We start from the raw sequence: 20105 nt of genomic DNA, 5'->3' as shown, positions 1-20105 counted from the left end.
GCCGTTTTTGTGTCCACACTAGTTTTGTTGTAGGCTGTGTGTGTGTGTTTTTTTAAAGAGCCCAGTGTGGCCGAGTCCAGTCCTGTTTTTCTTGTCTCTTTTTCCACAAACTAGCTGGCACACAATACCTCGGTCTGTGTCTCGTAGGGAAAGAGGCAGGGCAGGCCAGAGCTCCCCAATTCGCTGCTCCGTTGACTTCTGCACGCTGTTTTAAGTTTCCTGGCTTTATTTTTGTGTGGTACGAGCGATCCCTTTTTACCTTCTCCTCTCCTCTCTCTTCTTGCAGCAAGTGTTGCGTGGCACAGCAACCTTCCCAAACTCTTTCTCTCTCTCTCTCTCCCTCTGTTAATGAACCGTTCGGTCCCGTCAGTGGGAATTACCGTCCCATAATGTGAGATGACCAGTGTGACCTTTAATCAATGCAGACAGACTGCTGACCAGCCAGCGAGCAGCGCCAACAGCGAGCAGCAGCGGCCGCCTCCGCCGCCGGTACACTCTGCTGGTTAGGTGATGCTCAGAGCAAGATGGATCGCGAAGCCAGGCTCGCCTCCCTTTAACAGAGCACTGCACTGCGAGAGCAGGCAGACGTGCTGAGTGTTGACAGAATGTCGTAAGCCACTCATGATCGTTCAGACTTCTCAGTGGTATGTCAAACATGGGCAGATTGAAAGGGGTGGGCATTAAAGCAGCGCTTTAATGAAGCAGCATTTTTTTTTACCCCTACCATCATGTAGGAAGCCCTGTCTCGTTCGCATAGATGAAGGAATTTCAATCTATTCCCAGTAGCATGTGGAGTGGTGGCGACAATTCGGCGTAGCAAGAAGTGGCTGTTGCAGGAAAAAAAAAACTCTGGTTGCTGTGGGATATTCATGGCTCAGACTTTATGAATGCAACATTCTGCATAAGTAAGGAAGCTTATGCAAAGTGCAGCACCAGCGCATCTTACACTATAAATTAAACGCGCCGTTTACTCATTGCTGGTTTACTTTTCTTTCCCCCTGGTTCAGGCTGCGGTTAAGCCCGGATTAACCCCTTCACGCAAGGTGGTGGATATCCTGCCGATAGTCCACCCTCTGACTCGCCATCCCTCCCTGGCACACTCCGCTGGCTCACTGCATTGGGCGCGAACTGGGAAGTAGCACTGTGGCGTCAAATATCTGGAAGTCGATAGGCCGGCACTAACAACCCAAAATATCCAATACATTCCCACCCCCGACCAGGAGATGATAGTTTCCGGAGCCATTCAAAAGAAAAAGTCTATTGTAATAAGTGTTATAAAGCGAAGCGGCTCAATGCGGATCCTGTGCTAATGAAGGGGCCATAAACCAAGCCTGTCAGTGTACGTCAGAAGGCTTTCTAATGGGGTTGGAATGAATAAACATAGTAGATGACTTGACTCACTTAGTTTATAATGTCACTTCAATTATGGACGACTATTGCTGTGCAAGTCTTCAACATGAAATAAATAACTCAAATTTAGCTAACGGGCGGGATGGGATAAGAACAGAACACTAAACGTCAACATAACCTCTCAGCACAAAATAATAACAATTAAAATGGTCATATTTGTTCAGGGTGTTTGTATTGTCAGTTTTCTTTTTGTCCTGAAGTGGTTAATGTATTCACTTCCGCGGGTGCCCAGCAACTGTCTAGTACTTCACGCAAGTCGCAATGAGTCTAGATACTGGTATCGGCAGGCCTTTCGATCGTGCGGTTCACATACACTCACTTCACATTAAAGGTCAACATGAGCAATCAGGAGCAGGAGATCTGGCCACATTTCCAAACAAAATATCTTCAGTTTTATGAAATACTTTTATTTCCTATTGCTGCTTTCGTTCTAAAAATATGCCAAGCTGCAATATGTTATGATGTCTCTTTCTCAGGTTAGGTGAGTGGGCAAATGCATGGCAGATGCAGTATAATGTGGATAAATGTGAAGTTATCCACTTTATTGGCAAAAACAGGCAGGCAGAATATTATCTGAATGGTGACAGATTAGGAAAAGGGAAGGTGCAATGAGACCTGGGTGTCATGGTACATCAGGCATTGAAAGTTGGCATGCAGGTACAGCAGGCGGTGAAGAAGGCAAATGGCATGTTGGCCTTCAATGCAAGAGGATTTGAGTATAGGAGCAGGGAGGTCTTACTGCAGTTGTACAGGGCCTTGGTGAGGCCACACCTTGAATATTGTGTACAATATTGGTCCCCCAAATCTGAGGAAGGACATTCTTGCTATTGAGAGAGTGAAGTGAAGGTTCACCAGACTGATTCCCGGGTGGCAGGATTGACATATGAAGAAAGACTGGATCGACTAGGCTTATATTCACTGGAATTTAGAAGAATGAGAGGGGATCTCATAGAAACATAAAATTCTGACGGGATTGGACAGGTTAGATGCAGGAAGAATGTTCACGATGTTGGGAATGTCCAGAACCAGGGGTCACAGTCTAAGGGTAAGGGGTAAGCCATTTAGGACCGAGATGAGGAGAAACTTCTTCACTAAGAGCATTGTGAACGTGTGGAATTCTCTACCGCAGAAAGTTGTTGAGGCCAGTTTGTTAAATATATTCAAAAGGGAATTAGATGTGACCCTTACGGCTAAAGGGATCAAAGCGTATGGAGAGAAAGCAGGAATGGGGTACTGAAGTTGCATGATCAGCCATGATCATATTGAATGGTGGTGCAGGCACGAAGAGCCGAACGGCATACTCTTGCACCTATTTTCTATGTTTCTCTTATCTTGCATCCAGGAACATGCACACAAAACCAAGATACATTCTTGTAATATTTAGATCTCAATCATGGGTCAGTTGTTCGCACTCGTGCCTCTGAGTCTGAAGATTGTGGACTCAAGGCCTGCTGCACAGAACTGAGCATAACATCTCGGCTGACACTTCGGTGCAGTAATTCACATGAGAGATTAAACTGAGTCTGCCCTCTAGGTAGATATAAAATATCCCATGGCAATATTCAACCAAGATCAGGGGCGTTCTCCCTCGTGTCCTGGCCATTATTTATACCTCAACCAACATCACCAAAACAGATTATCTGGTTATTATCACATTGCTGTTTGTGAGATCTTGCTGTGTGCAAATTGGCTGCAGTGTCACCCTATATTACAAAAGTGACTACACTTCATAGGCACTTCATTGGCTGTAAAGCGCTTTGAGACATCCTGAGGTTGTGAAAGATGCTATATAAATGCAAGTCCTTCATTCCTTCATCCATCCATCAATCCATGCAGAATAAAGATCATCGCATACAAAACCCACAGACAAGTTAACATTGACTCCAAAGTATTATTTTGGCCAGCAACAGTTTGTCTAAAAACAATAATCTAGGTGCTTGAGAAATATTTGTGTCTTTTTTCCAGGTGATGGCTGTTTTTTTTCTTCTGAAAGTTCAACATCAAGCTCGAGTTTTCCTTTTTTAATGCAAGCTGAAACTTGGGGCTATATTTTTGTGTGTCTGATTCAATCAGGTGGGAGTTGGGAATTCTGAACTCTCTGCCCGTCCGCCGAAATCCATGTGAGGCCCGATCAATTTTCATTATCGGGCCTTATCTATGCCAGCGTTGTACGAGCGCTGCTGGACAACTCGCCGATTGGCGGGTTGAGGGCAACCTGTGGTTCCTCTGTGTAGCTGAGCCAGGAGCAGAACTAAAGGTGGGTGGGTGGAAGTAAGTAAGAGAGGGACAGGCAATGGTTGGATTTTTTTTCTTCTTTCCTGCCCTCACAAACATCCTACAGACAGTATAGGACACTGAATTTCCTACTGAAGTAGGCTTCTGCCTGTTTCTTGGGTGCATTTCTCGCCTGTTTTGCCATCTGTTCCAAACTGACAGCAGACCGGGCGTTGGCGAGAACAGGATGCGAAGTGCAGTACAGTGATTTTTGGTCCACTACTGCCCTATTTATGTCAAAAACGGGTAGGATCATTGGCACCCGTGCCTTTATTTCCCTGGGTTCTCCCCAGTTCACACACCAACTATGGCCAAGGAGAGAACCGATTAGGACAATGTTTCTCTAAACCAGTCACTAGGGGGCGCAAGGGATGACCTCCCCAAGAATGGAAGTACAATAGCTGAACTCAACTCCATGACTTTCCACAGCAAGACAGCTAGAGATCAGGAGGCCAGCCATGTGAAGATGATTACTCCAAGCTACTACTCAATGCTGCCACGTTCTGATCTCCGATAACAAATTGAAACATTAACACTTTAATATAACAGTCTTGCAATAATCTCTAGGCACTTTAAATTAAGATTATCCTCACTGATTTATTTTGAGTTTTTTTAATTAACTTTTGCTTCTGTTTATATATTGATAATGCTACATTTTCCAATAATAAGCTCTCTTTGTTTTGCAATTAGTAACGGTATAACACTTTTAGAATATAGCATAGGAATTGAAAAACAGAAATTAAGAAGGGTGCAAGTACAATTTTGTGTATTGATGGGATATATTACATTCACTCCCTGCACCACCGGTGCACTGTGGCTGCACTGCAGCAACTCGCCAAGGCTTCTTCGGCAGCACCTCCCAAACCCGCGACCTCTATCAGCTCGAAAGACAGGGCAGCAGGCGCATGGGAGCACCATCACCTGCACGTTCCCCTCCAAGTTACACACCAGCCTGACTTGGAAATATATTGCCATTCCTTCATCATTGCTGGGTCAAAATTCTGGAACTCTCGAACAGCACTGTGGGAGTACCTTCACCACAATGACTGTAGCGGTTTAAGAAGGCGGCTCACTATCACCTTGTCAAGGGCAATTAGGGATGGGCAATAAATGCTGGCCTTGCCAGTGAGACCCACATCCCAGGAACAAATAAAAAAAATATTTGACCACAAGTCAAGTGTCAGCTTCCCTGCACTGCTGCAATAGATTAATATGAGTTGCATCCTTCATTACCAATTTGTTTCTCTTTTACCCGACCACCGACTGACAGTACTGAGTTAGAGGCAGTGACCATTCTGTGAGCCAAGACAATGTCATCTTGCTACTCTACTGCGGAACTGGTATAGACCAATCATGTATTCACCCCATATTTACAATTCATAGAAGAAGTCACTGGATAGTGATCAGGAGCGAGAACCCTCCGATTTTGTTCTTTTTTTTAAGAAACATGAGAACAGGAGTAGTCTATTCAGCCCCTCAAGCTTGTTCCACCATTCATTTAGATCATGGCTGGTCTGTACCTCAACTACAGACCCAGACTTTGTTCTATATCCCTTGATACCTTTACCTAACAAAAATCTATCAATTGTCACAGAATCCTCAGCTATTTATGGCAGTGATCACTACCCCTTGTGTGCAAAGATGATTTCACTCCTGAATGGTCTAGCTCTAATTATAGATTATGCCCTTTCATTCTGCATTCCCCCACCAGAGGAAATAGTTTCTCTGTATCTATCCGATCAAATACCATAATCGTTTTAAATACCTCATTTTGATCACCCCTTAATCTTCAAAATCGGGTAATAGAAGACAAGTTTATGCAATTGTCCTCCTAATTTAACTCTTTAAGTCTTGGTATCATTCTGGTGAGTCTGTGCTGTACCCCATTTTCCATATACACTGAAACCAAGTACACCATGTACACCCACAGAACAAGAATGAAATCTTAAACTCTAATTTTAACCCTGCCCACCCCAATGAAAACAAGGTGTTGGGGGTTTAGAATATCGGCAGAGTGGCACTTACTGGATTCATGCGTCACATGGCACCATATAATGCCGTATTTTGAGTAGCGGCAAGCAGGTGAGGGCTGCATTGAAGTTCAGCGCTAATTTAATTTAATGTCGCAGGTCAGTGCCTGATGCCGGTGCCACCAAGAAATCCCTACGCCATGGAGAAACGGCCTCAGTAAAGGGCCAAGAAGTCAGTTAATTAACTGAGTACTGGCCCTCTTCCCCAGGCTCCCTCTCCCGCTGACAACCGTGATCCTTACTACTAACACCACTCCACCTTGCCCCCTCACGATTCATTTATCTGACTGCCGGAGACCATTTGTGCAACTTATCATCATAGGCAGTCCATCAAAATCGAGGAAGACTTGCTTCCACTCTAAAAGTGAGTTCTCAGGTGACTGTACAGTCCAATACAGGAATTACAGTCTGAGTCCCTCGCGGTTAACAGTGTCAAAGGCCTTTGTTAGGTCAGAGAAGGCCATGTAATTTAAGCAAGATGGCGGATGGTATAGCGACTGCTAGGGAGCTTGCCCTGAACAGACCTTCCTCTGGCCATCTGCTGCTACCCTTCACCTCTCTCTCCTTCAATCTCCCCTCTCCCCCCATTGTTTAAGCCAGTGGGACAGACAGTCGTTGAAGGAAAGGGTGGCTGGGGCATCTGGTTTGCCGCACGCTCCTTCCGCTGTCTGCGATTGATTTCTGCATGCTCTCGGCGACGAGACTCGAGATGCTCAGCGCCCTTCCGGATGCTCTTCCTCCACTTAGCGCGGTCTTTGGCCAGGGATTCCCAGGTGTCGTTGGGGATGTTGCACTTTATCAAGGAGGCTTTGAGGATGTCCTTGAAATGTTTCCTCTGCCCACCTGGGGCTCGCTTGCCGTTTAGGAGTTCCGAGTAGAGCGCTTGCTTTGGGAGTCTCATGTCGGGCATGCGGACGATGTGGCCCGCCCAATGGAGCTGGTCGAGTGTGGTCAGTGCTTTGATGCTGGGGATGTTGACCTGATCAAGAACACTGATGTTGGTGCGTCTATCCTCCCAGGGAATTTGAAGGATCTTGCGGAGACATTGCTGGTGGTATTTCTCCAACAATTTGAGATGTCGACTGTAATATGGTTCGCGTCTCTGAACCATACAGGAGGGCAGGTATCAACACAACCCTGCAGACCATAAGCTTGGTGCCAGATTTGAGGGCCTGGTCTTCGAACACTCTCTTCCTCAGGCGACCGAAGGCTGCGCTGGCTCACCTCATCGTCGCTGTTTGCCCTGTGGATAATAGGCTCCTGAGGTATGGAAAGTGGACCACGTTGTCCAAGGCCGCACTGTGGTTTTAATGATCGGTGGGCAGTGCTGTGTGGTTGGGTCAGGTTGATGGAGGACCTTTGGCTTATGGATATTTAGTGTAAAGCCCATGCTTTCGGTAAAGATGTTGATGATGCATAGATGAACTACAGCAATTGTACATTCCTGTCTGGCGTAAAAATAAAAAAGGGAAGGTGGCTCAACCGTGGCTATCAAGGGAAATCAGGGATAGTATTAAAGCCAAGGAAGTGGCATACAAATTGGCCAGAAATAGCAGTGAACCCGGGGACTGGGAGAAATGTAGAAATCAGCAGAGGAGTACAAAGGGTTTGATTAGGGCAGGGAAAATGGAGTACGAGAAGAAGCTTGCAGGGAACATTAAGGCGGATTGCAAACGTTTCTATAGGTATGTAAAGAGAAAAAGGTTAGTAAAGACAAACGTAGGTCCCTGCAGTCAGAATCAGGGGAAGTCATAACTGGGAACAAAGAAATGGCAGACCAATTGAACAAGAACTTTGGTTCGGTATTCACTAAGGAGGACACCAACAACCTTCCGGATATAAAAGGGGTCAGAGGGTCTAGTAAGGAGGAGGAACTGAGGGAAATCTTTATTAGTCGGGAAATTGTGTTGGGGAAATTGATGGGATTGAAGGCCGATAAATCCCCAGGGCCTGATGGACTGCATCCCAGAGTACTTAAGGAGATGGTCTTGGAAATAGTGGATGCATTGACAGTCATTTTCCAACAATCCATTGACTCTGGATCAGTTCCTATCGAGTGGAGTGTAGCCAATGTAACCCCACTTTTTAAAAAAGGAGGGAGAGAGAAAACAGGGAATTATAGACCGGTCAGCCTGACCTCAGTAGTGGGTAAAATGATGGAATCAATTATTAAGGATGTCATAGCAGTGCATTTGGAAAATGGTGACATGATAGGTCCAAGTCAGCATGGATTTGTGAAAGGGAAATCATGCTTGACAAACTTCTGGAATTTTTTGAGGATGTTTCCAGTAAAGTGGACAAGGGAGAACCGGTTGATGTGGTATATTTGGACTTTCAGAAGGCTTTCGACAAGGTCCCACACAAGAGATTAATGTGCAAAGTTAAAGCACATGGGATTGGGTAGTGTGCTGACGTGGATTGAGAACTGGTTGTCAGACAGGAAGCAAAGAGTAGGAGTAAATAGGTACTTTTCAGAATGGCAGGTAGTGACTAGTGGGGTACCGCAAGGTTCTGTGCTGGGGCCCCAGCTGTTTACATTGTAATTAATGATTTAGACGAGGGGATTAAATGTAGTATCTCCAAATTTGCGGATGACACTAAGTTGGGTGGCAGTGTGAGCTGCGAGGAGGATGCTATGAAGCTGCAGAGTGACTTGGATAGGTTAGGTGAGTGGGCAAATGATGGCAGATGAAGTATAATGTGGATAAATGTGAGGTTATCCACTTTGGTGGTAAAAACAGAGAGACAGACTATTATCTGAATGGTGACAGATTAGGAAAAGGGGAGGTGCAACGAGACCTGGGTGTCATGGTACATCAGTCATTGAAGGTTGGCATGCAGGTACAGCAGGCGGTTAAGAAAGCACATGGCATGTTGACCTTCATAGCGAGGGGATTTGAGTACAGGGGCAGGGAGGTGTTGCTACAGTTGTACAGGGCCTTGGTGAGGCCACACCTGGAGTATTGTGTACAGTTTTGGTCTCCTAACTTGAGGAAGGACATTCTTGCTATTGAGGGAGTGCAGCGAAGATTCACCAGACTGATTCCCAGGATGGTGGGACTGACTTATCAAGAAAGACTGGATCAACTGGGCTTGTATTCACTGGAGTTCAGAAGAATGAGAGGGGACCTCATAGAAATGTTTAAAATTCTGACAGGTTTAGACAGGTTAGATGCAGGAAGAATGTTCCCAATGTTGGGGAAGTCCAGAACCAGGGGTCACAGTCTAAGGATAAGGGGTAAGCCATTTAGGACCGAGATGAGGAGAAACTTCTTCACCCAGAGAGTGGTGAACCTGTGGAATTCTCTACCACAGAAAGTAGTTGAGGCCAATTCACTAAATATATTCAAAAGGGAGTTAGATGAAGTCCTTACTACTCGGGGGATCAAGGGGTATGGCGAGAAAGCAGGAAGGGGGTACTGAAGTGCATGTTCAGCCATGAACTCATTGAATGGCGGAGCAGGCTAGAAGGGCTGAATGGCCTACTCCTGCACCTATTTTCTATGTTTCTATGTTTCTATGATGGCTTGGAGTTCAGCCTCTGAATGTGCGCAGACACAAGCGTTGTCCACGTATTGTAGTTCGACGACTGAGGATGGGACGGTGTTGGATCTAGCCTGGAGGTGACTAAGGTTAAACAGGTTCCCACTGGTTCTATAGTTTCGTTTCACTTCAGCTTGTTGAGCGTGAGATGGGGCATTGAAGCGAGGAAGATCGAGAAGAGCGTTGGCGCTCTTGATCCTGCTCTGGACATAGATTGGGTCTGTAGTGGATCCGTTGGTCAGGATCACGGATTGCATGTCGTCATGGAGCAGGCGGAGGATGGCGACAAACTTTTGGCGGCATCCGAAACGGAGGAGGATGCTCCATAGTCCCTCGCGTTTAACAGTGTCAAAGGCCTTTGTGAGATCAGAGAAGGCCATGTAATTTAAGCAAGATGGCGGATGGTATAGCAGCTCCCTAGGGAACTTGCCCTGAACAGACCTTCCTCTGGCCATCTGCTGCTATCCTTCACCTCTCTCTCCTTCAATCTCCCCCACGCCCCTCCTCCCCACTGTTTAAGCCCCCCTGGCCCTAACAGTGGGTGCACTTCGACCCCCTGAAGTATTTTCCGACCCCTAAAATCCATGCTGCAAGGGCCCATTGCCCATCCCCATTCCCCAAACAAGACTTACCTTCCAAATCAACCTCCCTGTTGCCAAGTCCCTCCAACTGGACTTGCGCTTCATGAGACGACCTGGCTGTCCACTACCCTCAGATAATTGATGGCATAGTGTAGTTGACATCACCCCGCCACCCCACACTTCCCTGAATTACAATCGGATCTGTAGTGCTATGCTTGATGGTGCCTTTACCTATTGCATCTTCAAGGAATCACTCCAAGTTTATCTTCCATTAGTCAGATTCTGGCTGGATTCTCATGAAATCTTCCTTTTTTTTGTTACATACTGGGCCCAATTTTGGCCTTCTCTGACTTGTATCAATTTTTTTGGAGTAAGTTGTTTTCTGGCGTAAGTTTAAAAAATGCCATTTTCCCCCCAAAATTTGCTCCAGAGTAAGTCAGTTAGGTACGATTTTTTTTAGTTAAGTTTTTTTTTCAAAAAGGGGGCGTTCCCAGACACATGCCAGTTTTGGCCATTTATGCCACTTTGGCCAGCTAAAACTTACTCCAAATCGACTTAGGTCAGCGTATGTGGCCAGCTCTGAAAACCATTGCGGGCAGTTAAGAATTCGGCACAGGTTAGTACATTTAAAGCACCAAGACTTACAAAGCACTAAACAAACCACAAAAATAAGCATTCAATAATAAATAAAAAATACAAGGAAGCTGAGAGGACCTGCACCGACTTACAAAGTACTAAACAAAGGCCAAAAAGTAATAAGCAATTTGTTAACAAATAAAAAATAGAAGAAAGCTGAGGACCTGCACCAAGACCTAAAAGCACGAAACAAACCACAAAAAGTAATAAGCAATCAAACCAATAAGTACTACCTTTATGCCAGAATCAAGTTTTTTTTTAAGTTCCCCCCCCCCCATCAAAACATTCTTTCTCTCCCCCCCAATCAAAACTTTCCTCACTAAACAAAGCACAACTATCAATAAATAAAAAATAAAACTGAAGTCCTACCTCGGCCGGGAACTGAGCGGGCTATCCGGCCGGCGCGGGAGGCCACTCGGCCGGGATATGGTGCGGCGAACATTGGGGTGTTCCTTCAGCCGGGGATAGGGGCTGCGAGCATCGGTTTCTGCTCACAGCCCGCAGGACACTCTGGGAGGGCGAGGTGCATGCGCGCAGACTTCACTGCGCATGCGCATAGCTACCGGCAGTGTTTTCTGCGCTGGCCTGTTGCTCCGCCTCCCACTTCACTATCTACGCAACGCTGGGACACCGGAGACTTGGCAGAGCGGGCAGGATGGAGCCATTTTTTTTCGGAGTTTCCAGCGCGCAAAGTCGGCGCATTTAATGTAAGTGCGCCGAAAAAAGGGGTTGGGGAAAATTGGGCCCAGTATTTGCATGTTTACTTCAATCCTATAACAGTAAAGCGTGCTTGACTGTGTAAAGTGAAATAGGAACACAAAGTTTTGGTGGAATGATTCCTGAAGCCACTTGATTGAAGCTGATTATTGACTTAAGGTTGAGAAAGAATATGTGTACCTTTTACCACATTTTTTATTTGCATTTTAAGATTAATTCATCAGTTGTGCCACCAATTGACACATCAATTTTGTACACAAAGTGAATTTATCAAAACAAGAATGTATATCAGGATGTTCACCAAGCAATGAATCATTCCTGATTTCCAGGAGCTAGCAACAGATCTCTTTATAGTTCCTGTTTGCCTGAAAGACTTCATATAATAACATACAATTATAGAAAATTAAACAAATATCTCCAATTCAGTGGGTCAGATAGTGGCCTTTCAGCTCTGCTACCCACACTAATGAGATGAAAGTCTCCACTGGTGGAAGAGTCTATGTGAAATGAGATTGAACAGTCACAATCCATTTCTTAGCGGGTTACTCAGAGGACAAGACTGCCCCAAGTTTGCACTAATTAGCACTAAATTGTCAGTCTGACATATTGAGAGAACTCCATTCTCCAACACAAAATTCAGCAAAAAATTCCTTAAGTTTAAAAGGATATAGAGTGTTAAAAAAACAAGCCTGAAGGCTCTGTGTCTCAATGCGACGACCATTCATAATAAGGTGGATGAATTACCTGTGCATATAGCTGTTAACAGATATGAAATTGGGATTACGGAGATATGGCTCCATGGTGACCAAGGCTGGGAACTCAACATCCAAGGGTATTCAATATTCAGCAAAGATAGACTGAAAGGAAAAGGAAGTGGGGTAGCATTGCTGGTGAAAGAAGAGATTAGCGCAATAGTAAGGAAGGACATTAATGTGGATGATGTAGAATCTGTATGGGTAGAGTTGCGGAACACCAAAGGGCAGAAAATGCTAGTGGAAGTTGTGTACAGACCACTAAATAGTCATAGTGAGGTTGGAGATGGCATCAAATAGGAAATTAGGGATGCATGCAATAAAGGTACAGCAGTTATCATGGGTGACCTTAATCCATATATAGATTGGGCTAAACATACTGGTAGCAACACAGTGGAGAAGAATTTCCTGGAGTGTATAAGGGATGGTTTTCTAGACCAATATGTCGAGGAACCAACTAGAGGGCTGGCCATCGTAGACTAGGTGATGTGTAATGAGAAGGGATTCATTAGCAATCTTGTTGTGCGAGGCCCCTTGGGGAAGAGTGACCATAATATGGTAGAATTCTTTATTAAGATGGAGAGTGACACAGTTAATTCAGAGACTAGAGTCCTGAACTTAAAGAAAGGTAACTTCGACAGTATGAGACTTGAATTGGCTAGGATAGACTGGTGAATGATACTTAAAGGGTTGACGGTGGATCGGCAATGGCAGACATCTAAAGATCACTTGGAGGAACTTCAACAATTGTACATCCCTGTCTGGCGTAAAAATAAAACGGGGAAGGTGGCTCAACCGTGACTTACAAGAGAAATTAGGGATAGTGTTAAATCCAAGGAATAGGCATATAAATTGGCCAGAAAAAGCAGCAAACCTGAGGACTGGCAGAAATTTAGAATTCAGCAGAGGAGGACAAAGGGTTTAATTAGGAGGGAGAAAATAGAATATGAGAGTAAGCTTGCAGGGAACATAAAAACTGACTGCAAAAGCTTCTACAAATACTTGAAGAGAAAAAGATTAGCGAAGACGAATGTGGGTCCCTTACAGTCAGAATCAGGTGAATTTATAATGGGAAACAAAGAAATGGCAGACCAATTGAACAAATACTTTGATTCTGTCTTCACTAAGGAAGTCACAAATAACCTTACGGAAATACTAGGGGACCGAGAGTCGAGCGAGAAGGAGGAACTAAAGGAAATCCTTATTAGTCAGCAAATTGTGTTAGGAAAATTGATGGGATTGAAGACCGATAATTCCCCAGGGTCTGATAGTCTGCATCCCAGAGTACTTAAAGAAGTGGCCCTAGAAATAGTGGATGCATTGGTGATCATTTTCCAAAAGTATATCGACTCTGCATCAGTTCCTATGGACTGGACGGTAGCTAATGTAACCCCACTTTTTAAAAAAGGAGGGAGAGAGAAAAGAAGGAATTATCGACCAGGCAGCCTGACATCGGTGGTGGGGAAAATGTTGGAATCAATTATTAAAGATGTAATAGCAGCACATTTGGAAAGCAGTGACAGGATCAGTCCATGTCAGCATGGATTTATGAAAGGGAAATCATGCTTGACAAATCTTCTAGAATTTTTTGAGGATGTAACTAGTAGAGTGGACAAGGAGGAACTAGTGGATGTGGTGTTTTTAGACTTTCAAAAGGCCTTTGACAAGGTCCCAAGATTAGTGTGCAAAATTAAAGCACATGGTATTGGGGGTAATGTACTAATGTGGATAGAGAACTGGTTGGCAGACAGGAAGCAAAGAGTAGGAATAAACGGGTCCTTTTCAGAATGGCAGGCAGTGACTAGTGGGGTACCACAAGGTTCAGTGCTGGGACGCCAGCTATTTACAATATACATCAATGATTTAGATGAAGGAATTGAATGTAATATCTACAAGTTTGCAGATGACACTAAACTGGGTGGCGGTGTGAGCTGTGAGGGGGATGCTAAGAGGCTGCAGGGTGACAGGTTAGGTGAGTGGGCAAATACATGGCAGATGCGGTATAATGTAGATAAATGTGAGGTTATCCACTTTAGTGGTAAAAACAGGAAGGCAGATTATTATCTGAATGGTCACAGATTAGTAAAAGGGGAGGTGCAACAAGACCTGGGTGTCATGGTACATCAGTCATTGAAAGTTGGCATAAGGTACAGCAGGCGGTGAAGAAATAGAGAGAGGATTTGAGTATAGGAGCAGGGAGGTGTTACTGCAGTTGTACAGGGCCTTGGTGAGGCCACACCTTGATGATTGTGTACAGTTTTGGTCTCCTAATCTGAGGAAGGACATTCTTGCTATTGAGGGAGTGCAACGAAGGTTCACCAGACTGATTCCCAGGATGGCAGGACTGACATACGAAGAAAGACTGGATCGACTAGGCTTATATTCACTGGAATTTAGAAGAATGAGAGGGGATCTCATAGAAACATATAAAATTCTGACGGGATTGGACAGATTAGATGCAGGAAGAATGTTCCCGATATTTGGGAAGTCCAGAAACAGGAGTCACAGTCTAAGAATAAGGGGTAAGCCATTTAGGACCGAGATGAGGAGAAACTTCTTCACTGAGAGCATTGTGAACCTGTGGAATTCTCTACCACAGAAAGTTGTTGAGGCCAGTTTGTTAGATATATTCAAAAGGGAGTTAGATGTGGCCCTTATGGCTAAAGGGATCAAGGGGTTTGGAGAGAAAGCAGGAATGGGGTACTGAAGTGCATGATGAGCCATGATCATATTGAATGTTGGTGCAGGCTCGAAAGGCTGAATGGCCTCCTCCTGCAACTATTTTCTATGTTTCTATAACAGGTAGTATCCTAGTGAATCCATGGCTGGCCTCCCACATTCTACCCTACGTAAACTAGAAGTGTAGAAGTGATGCAAAACTCGGCTGCCCGTGTCCTAACTCGCACAAAGTCCCACTCACCCATCACCCCTGTGCTCGCTGACCTACATAGCACGGTTAAGCAACGCCTCGATTTCAAAATTCTCATCCTTGTTTTCAAATCCCTCCATGGCCTTGCCTCTCCCTGTCTCTGTAATCTCCTCCAGCCCCACAACCCTCCAAGATGTCTGCGCTCCTCTAATTCTGCCCTCTTGTTTATCTGTGATTGCTCAACCATTGATGGCCGTGCCTTTTGTTGCCTAGGGCCCAAGCTTAGGAACTCCCTGCCTAAACCTCTCCGCCTCTCTAACTTTCCTCCTTTAAGACGCTCCTTAAAACCTACCTCTTTGACCAAGCTTTTAGTCACCTGGCCTAATTCCTCCTTATGTGGCTCGGTGTCAAATTTACTCCTGTGACGCGCCTTGGATGTTTAAAGTGCTGTATAAATACAAGTTGTTGTGGTAATCATTCAGTTAATACCTTTCCAAAGGCTTTCATCCCTTTTAAAATCTTTGCTGGCTACTTTGTTTTTATCTAGATATATGATCATTTCATCCTTGATTAGAGACTCTTAACATCTGTGGTGGAGAAAATGTTAACAGGCATGCAATTACCCAGATTAGCTCCGTCTCCCTTTTTAAAAATTAGCACTAAACTGGCTAGTCTCCAATCCTCCAGCACATATCCACACTCAATAAAACCCTGAAATTTAAGCTCCGATTTTCACCAAACCCCCCGATGGGAATGGGCCGGTTTCAGGTCGGACGCTTGTTTCACACCCCGTCCGATTTTACATAGAATTACATCGGATATACAGCACAGAAACATGCCACTCGGCCCAACCAGTCCATGCTGGCATTTATGCCCAATCGAGCCTCCTCCTGTCATTCCTCATCTAACTATCAGCATAACCCTCTATTCCCTTCTCTCCCATATGCTTATCCAACCATCCCTTAAATGTATCTATGCTATTTGCTTCAACCACTCCCTGTGGTAGCGAGTTCTACATTCTTACCACACTCTGGGTAAAGAAGTTTCTTCTGAATTTCCTATTGGATTTCTTGGTGCCTATCTTATTGTGCCTTTAATTTTGCTCTTCCCCACAAATGGAAACACTCTCTCTGAACCTTTCATAAGACCTTTAAAGACCTCTATTAAGTCACCCATCAGCCTTCTCTTTTCAAGAGGAAAGCGACCCAACCTGTTCATATAGGTTTTACTCTGCGTGGGAGTGAGTGGGTGTAAAACAGGCATCCGGCCCGAACCCACCCCATTCTTGCAGTTGGGTTCAATTAAAATTGAGGCAATCATTTGTAGAACTTTGGCAATTCCTTCCCTCACCTCCCTCAGAATCCCACAACGTATCTAATTTTTCAGAGGCTGATGCGGAACTACTGCACAAATAAGAAAACAGAGCGATTGGAGTACTGGGGAAGAGGCCATGACATGCAGAAAAGAAGGCGACTGTTTTAATTCATATCCTTTGTATTTCGGAGGGACTTGCTTGCAAGAAAGAAAGTGCATACATTTATATGGCACCTGTCACATTCTCGGAGTTCCAAAGCACTTTCAATTCAGTGGATTACCTTTTGAAGTTGAGTCACTATTGTCATGTCGACAAACACATTCGTCAATTTGTACACAACAAAGTCCCACAGACAGCAAACGAATGAATGACCAGATCATGTGTTTTTTCAGTGGTGTCAGTTGATGGAGGAATGTTGGTCAGGATGGTGGGGCGGAGGGGGGTGTGGGGGAGGGGCGGGGTTGTGGGCTCTCCCTGTTCTCCTTCAAAGAAGAGCCAAAGGATCTTGTACATCTACCTGAGTAGGAGGATCTCAGTTTCATGTCTCAGCCAAAGGACAGCACCTCTGACAATGCAGCACTCCTGCAACAATACACTAGATTGTGTTTATATCTATATGTACATGGCCTTTTTCGATCTTACAAAGGCCTTTGACACTGTCAACCGTGAGGGTCTATGGAGCGTCCTCTTCCGTTTTGGATGCCCCCAGAAGTTTGTCGCCATCCTTCACCTGCTTCACGACGACATGCAGGCCGTGATACTTACCAACGGATCCATTACCACCCAATCCACATCTGGACCGGGGTCAAACAGGGCTGCAGCATCGCTCCAACCCTCTTCTCAATCTTCCTCGCAGCCATGCTCCACCTCACAATCAACAAGCTCCCCACTGGAGTGGAACTAAACTATAGAACTAGTGGGAAGCTGTTTAACCTACATCACCTCCAGGCCAGGTCCAAGATCACCCCAACCTCTGTCGTTGAGCTGCAATACCCGGACGACGCCTGCGTCTGTGCACATTATGAGGCTGAACTCCAGGATATAGTCAATGTATTCACTGAAAGCATGGGCCTTATGCTTAACATCCGTAAGACAAAGGTCCTCTACTAGCTTGTCCCCGCCGCACAGCACTGCCCCCTAATCATCAAGATTCACGGCACGGCCCTCGACAACGTAGACCATTTCCCATATCTCGGGAGCCTCTTATCAACAAAGGCAGACATTGATGCGGAGATTCAACATCGCCTTCAGTGCGCCAGTGCAGCCTTCGGCCATCGGAGGAAAAGAGTATTTGAAGACCAGGCTTAAATTTGCCACCAAGCTCATGGTCTACAGGGTTGTAGTAATACCTTGGATCTGAGGCATGGATGATGTATAGAAGGCACCTCAAGTCGCTGGAGATATATCACCAACGATGTCTCCACAAGATCCTGCAAATCCCCTGGGAGGACAGACTCACCAACATCAGTGTCCTCGTCCAGGCTAACAGCCCCAGTATTGAAGCACTGACCACATTCGATCAGCTTCGCTGGGCAGGCCACATAGTTCGCATGCCAGATACGAGACTCCCTAAGCAAATGCTTTATGTGGAGCTCCTTCATGGTAAATGAGCCAAAGGTGGGCAGTGGAAACGTTACAAGGACACCCTCAAAGCCTCCCTAGTAAAGTGCAACATCACCACTGAAACCTGGGAGACCCTGGCCAAAGACCGCCCGAGGTGGAGAAAGTGTATCTGGGAGGGCGCTGAGTTCTTTGAGTCTCAACGCAAAGAGCATGAAGAGGTCAAGCGCAGGCAGCGGAAGGAGCGCGCGGCAAACCAGCCCTACCCACCCCTTCCCTCGACAAATGTCTGTCCCACCTGTAACAGAGTCTGTGGCTCTCGTATTGGACTGTCCAGCCACCAAAGAACTCGCTTTGGGAGTGGAAGCAAGTTTTCCTCGATTCCAAGGGATTGTCTTTGATGATATCTATATCTAAAGCATCTATCCATCTATATATTATATCTATCTAGCTTACCATATCTATAACATATCAAAAGCCTTGCGCATAGCAATCACTTCCTGTAAAGTGTCAATGTACTTCCTGTTGTACTTTTCTTACCAGCTTTGTTATAAAACAGCATATCCTCCAACTGAACATTAGCACTTTCATGGGAGACCTGCGAGTTAATATAACAACAAATGGTAGAGATGTATGGAATTTGTCTATCACACGCGAGGATCATAGCTTCAATAGTAAACAATTTTAAAATGCTCCATGGTTCTCACTGCGCTCTTAAACTGACCGACACATTCCAATCTACAAACTTCCTGACTGACCAACAATTAAACTCTGATAGAACTGAGCTTCTATTTGCCTAATAACAATTAGACGTACTAGCCTTAAGGAGACTCCATTTTAGAAGAATATTACCTTACATTTTACATGGTTTAACACCTCCTGTCCTTATGAAACATCATGTCATCTGACGTACTGTAATTATTTAAAAAAACAAGCTAGCACCTGTTTTCATCACAATTCCTGTATCATGCTTCAGCATTACACTTCCTTATATGCAAGTGTATTACAGCTACTGGCTGAAATGTCATATTTGTAAAACACCAACAAATCAGAATGGAGAAGGTTATGAATCAAAAGAGAAGACAACTACTAATGAAAAACTGCTAAAGATATAGCTAAACAAGCAATCCTGAATTTCCAACTTACCAATGAAGGTTGTCTATGTAGTGCTGTAAATCACTGGAAAGCACTTCCTCTGAAACCCGTATCATGGCTTAATTTCCAGTACCTTGCTGCCCTTTTCATTAGTAGTTGGCCTTAACCATCCATTTAGTGTAGCCAAAAGGAGTCTGAATTCTGCTTGTCAGCGATTGCATGGTCCTCGAATGTGATATTTTATGCTTTGTTTCAGGTAGTTTTTGGTATTTTTAAATTACTAATTTGTCAAAAATTAGATTCACTGCACACGTGCACCATCGGACTGGACTTGGGATTTGTATGGCCTATAAAAAGTTACAAAGCACCATCAATGTGCAATTGAGTGCTGCTTTTTAACATTTTTTTGTTTGTGTTTCTTTATTGTAAATTTTCTAAAATAGGTAATATTCTGCCTTTTTTAAAATAAATGTGAGCCTCATCACAGTGAGCAGTATCGGGCCCAACCCAAAAGTTAAACCATGCATGTGTAATCGCCTGCTGATTCTTCTTCAGACTTTAAAAACAAAAATTTTGCTGGCAGTTTCATAGAATCTTGCAGAAGGCAGCCATTCGGCCCATCGGGCCTGAGCCAGTTCTTTAAAAGAGCTCTCCAATTAGTCCCACGCCTCTGCTCTTTCCCCATAGCCCTGCAAATTTCTCCTTTTCAAGTATTTATCCAATTACCTTTTGTTGTAATACATTGAAGTTAAAGTTTTGCGTTTAATTTTTGTAGCTAAGCACTGAATGTGGACTGGAACTAGGGCGAAGTAGTGATGAGCCAAAAAAAGTAAAATAGGTTCAGTAAGCAAGAAGAAACAAAAACATGAGATAAAGCAAACATGATAAGGAAAGTAAGACAGGAAAATAAGGTTAAAGGTAGGAAAGAAGAGAGGAGAAAGAAGTAATTCAAGAAAGGAGAGAGAAGAAAAAAAGAGGAAGCAACCATGAGGATAAGGTACAAAAGTAAAGGTCAATTTTGATTAGAAAAAGGAGCTGTGTTTGAGATGGGAGCAGAAGAGAGCGAGTAGAGGTCCTGTTTACATCCCAGAACATCAGTCAATATTTTGAAGAGGACACATGCATAGTGTCTGCAGATGGTCATGACCTGCGCAGGCACCATCCCAGCTCCACTGCTACAGCGGCCAAACTACATGCAACATAGCCGCAGACTTACCGCGTGCCACATTGCAGGAGGTCTGCTGGTACTCATGGAAAAAATGAGCATTGTGTTTTTAAAACGAATAAATGGTGAAAAATATGAAACTGACACTATTTAATTTA

At 44.6% G+C, this 20105-nt stretch overlaps 1 protein-coding gene across 4 annotated transcripts in view; it reads left to right on the top strand.

Moving 5' to 3' along the window:
- ctnna2 (catenin (cadherin-associated protein), alpha 2) overlaps positions 1–20105 on the top strand; it is a 1881920-nt gene that overhangs the window by 1010005 nt on the left and 851810 nt on the right. The gene's annotated exons all lie outside the window — the stretch shown is intronic.

Source organism: Pristiophorus japonicus, chromosome 2 (genome assembly GCF_044704955.1).
Source record: "Pristiophorus japonicus isolate sPriJap1 chromosome 2, sPriJap1.hap1, whole genome shotgun sequence".
In the NCBI taxonomy this organism is placed as follows: Eukaryota; Metazoa; Chordata; class Chondrichthyes; family Pristiophoridae; genus Pristiophorus; species Pristiophorus japonicus.
The sequence above is the reverse complement of the archived record's forward strand: the minus strand, read 5'-3'. Positions and strand labels throughout refer to the sequence as shown.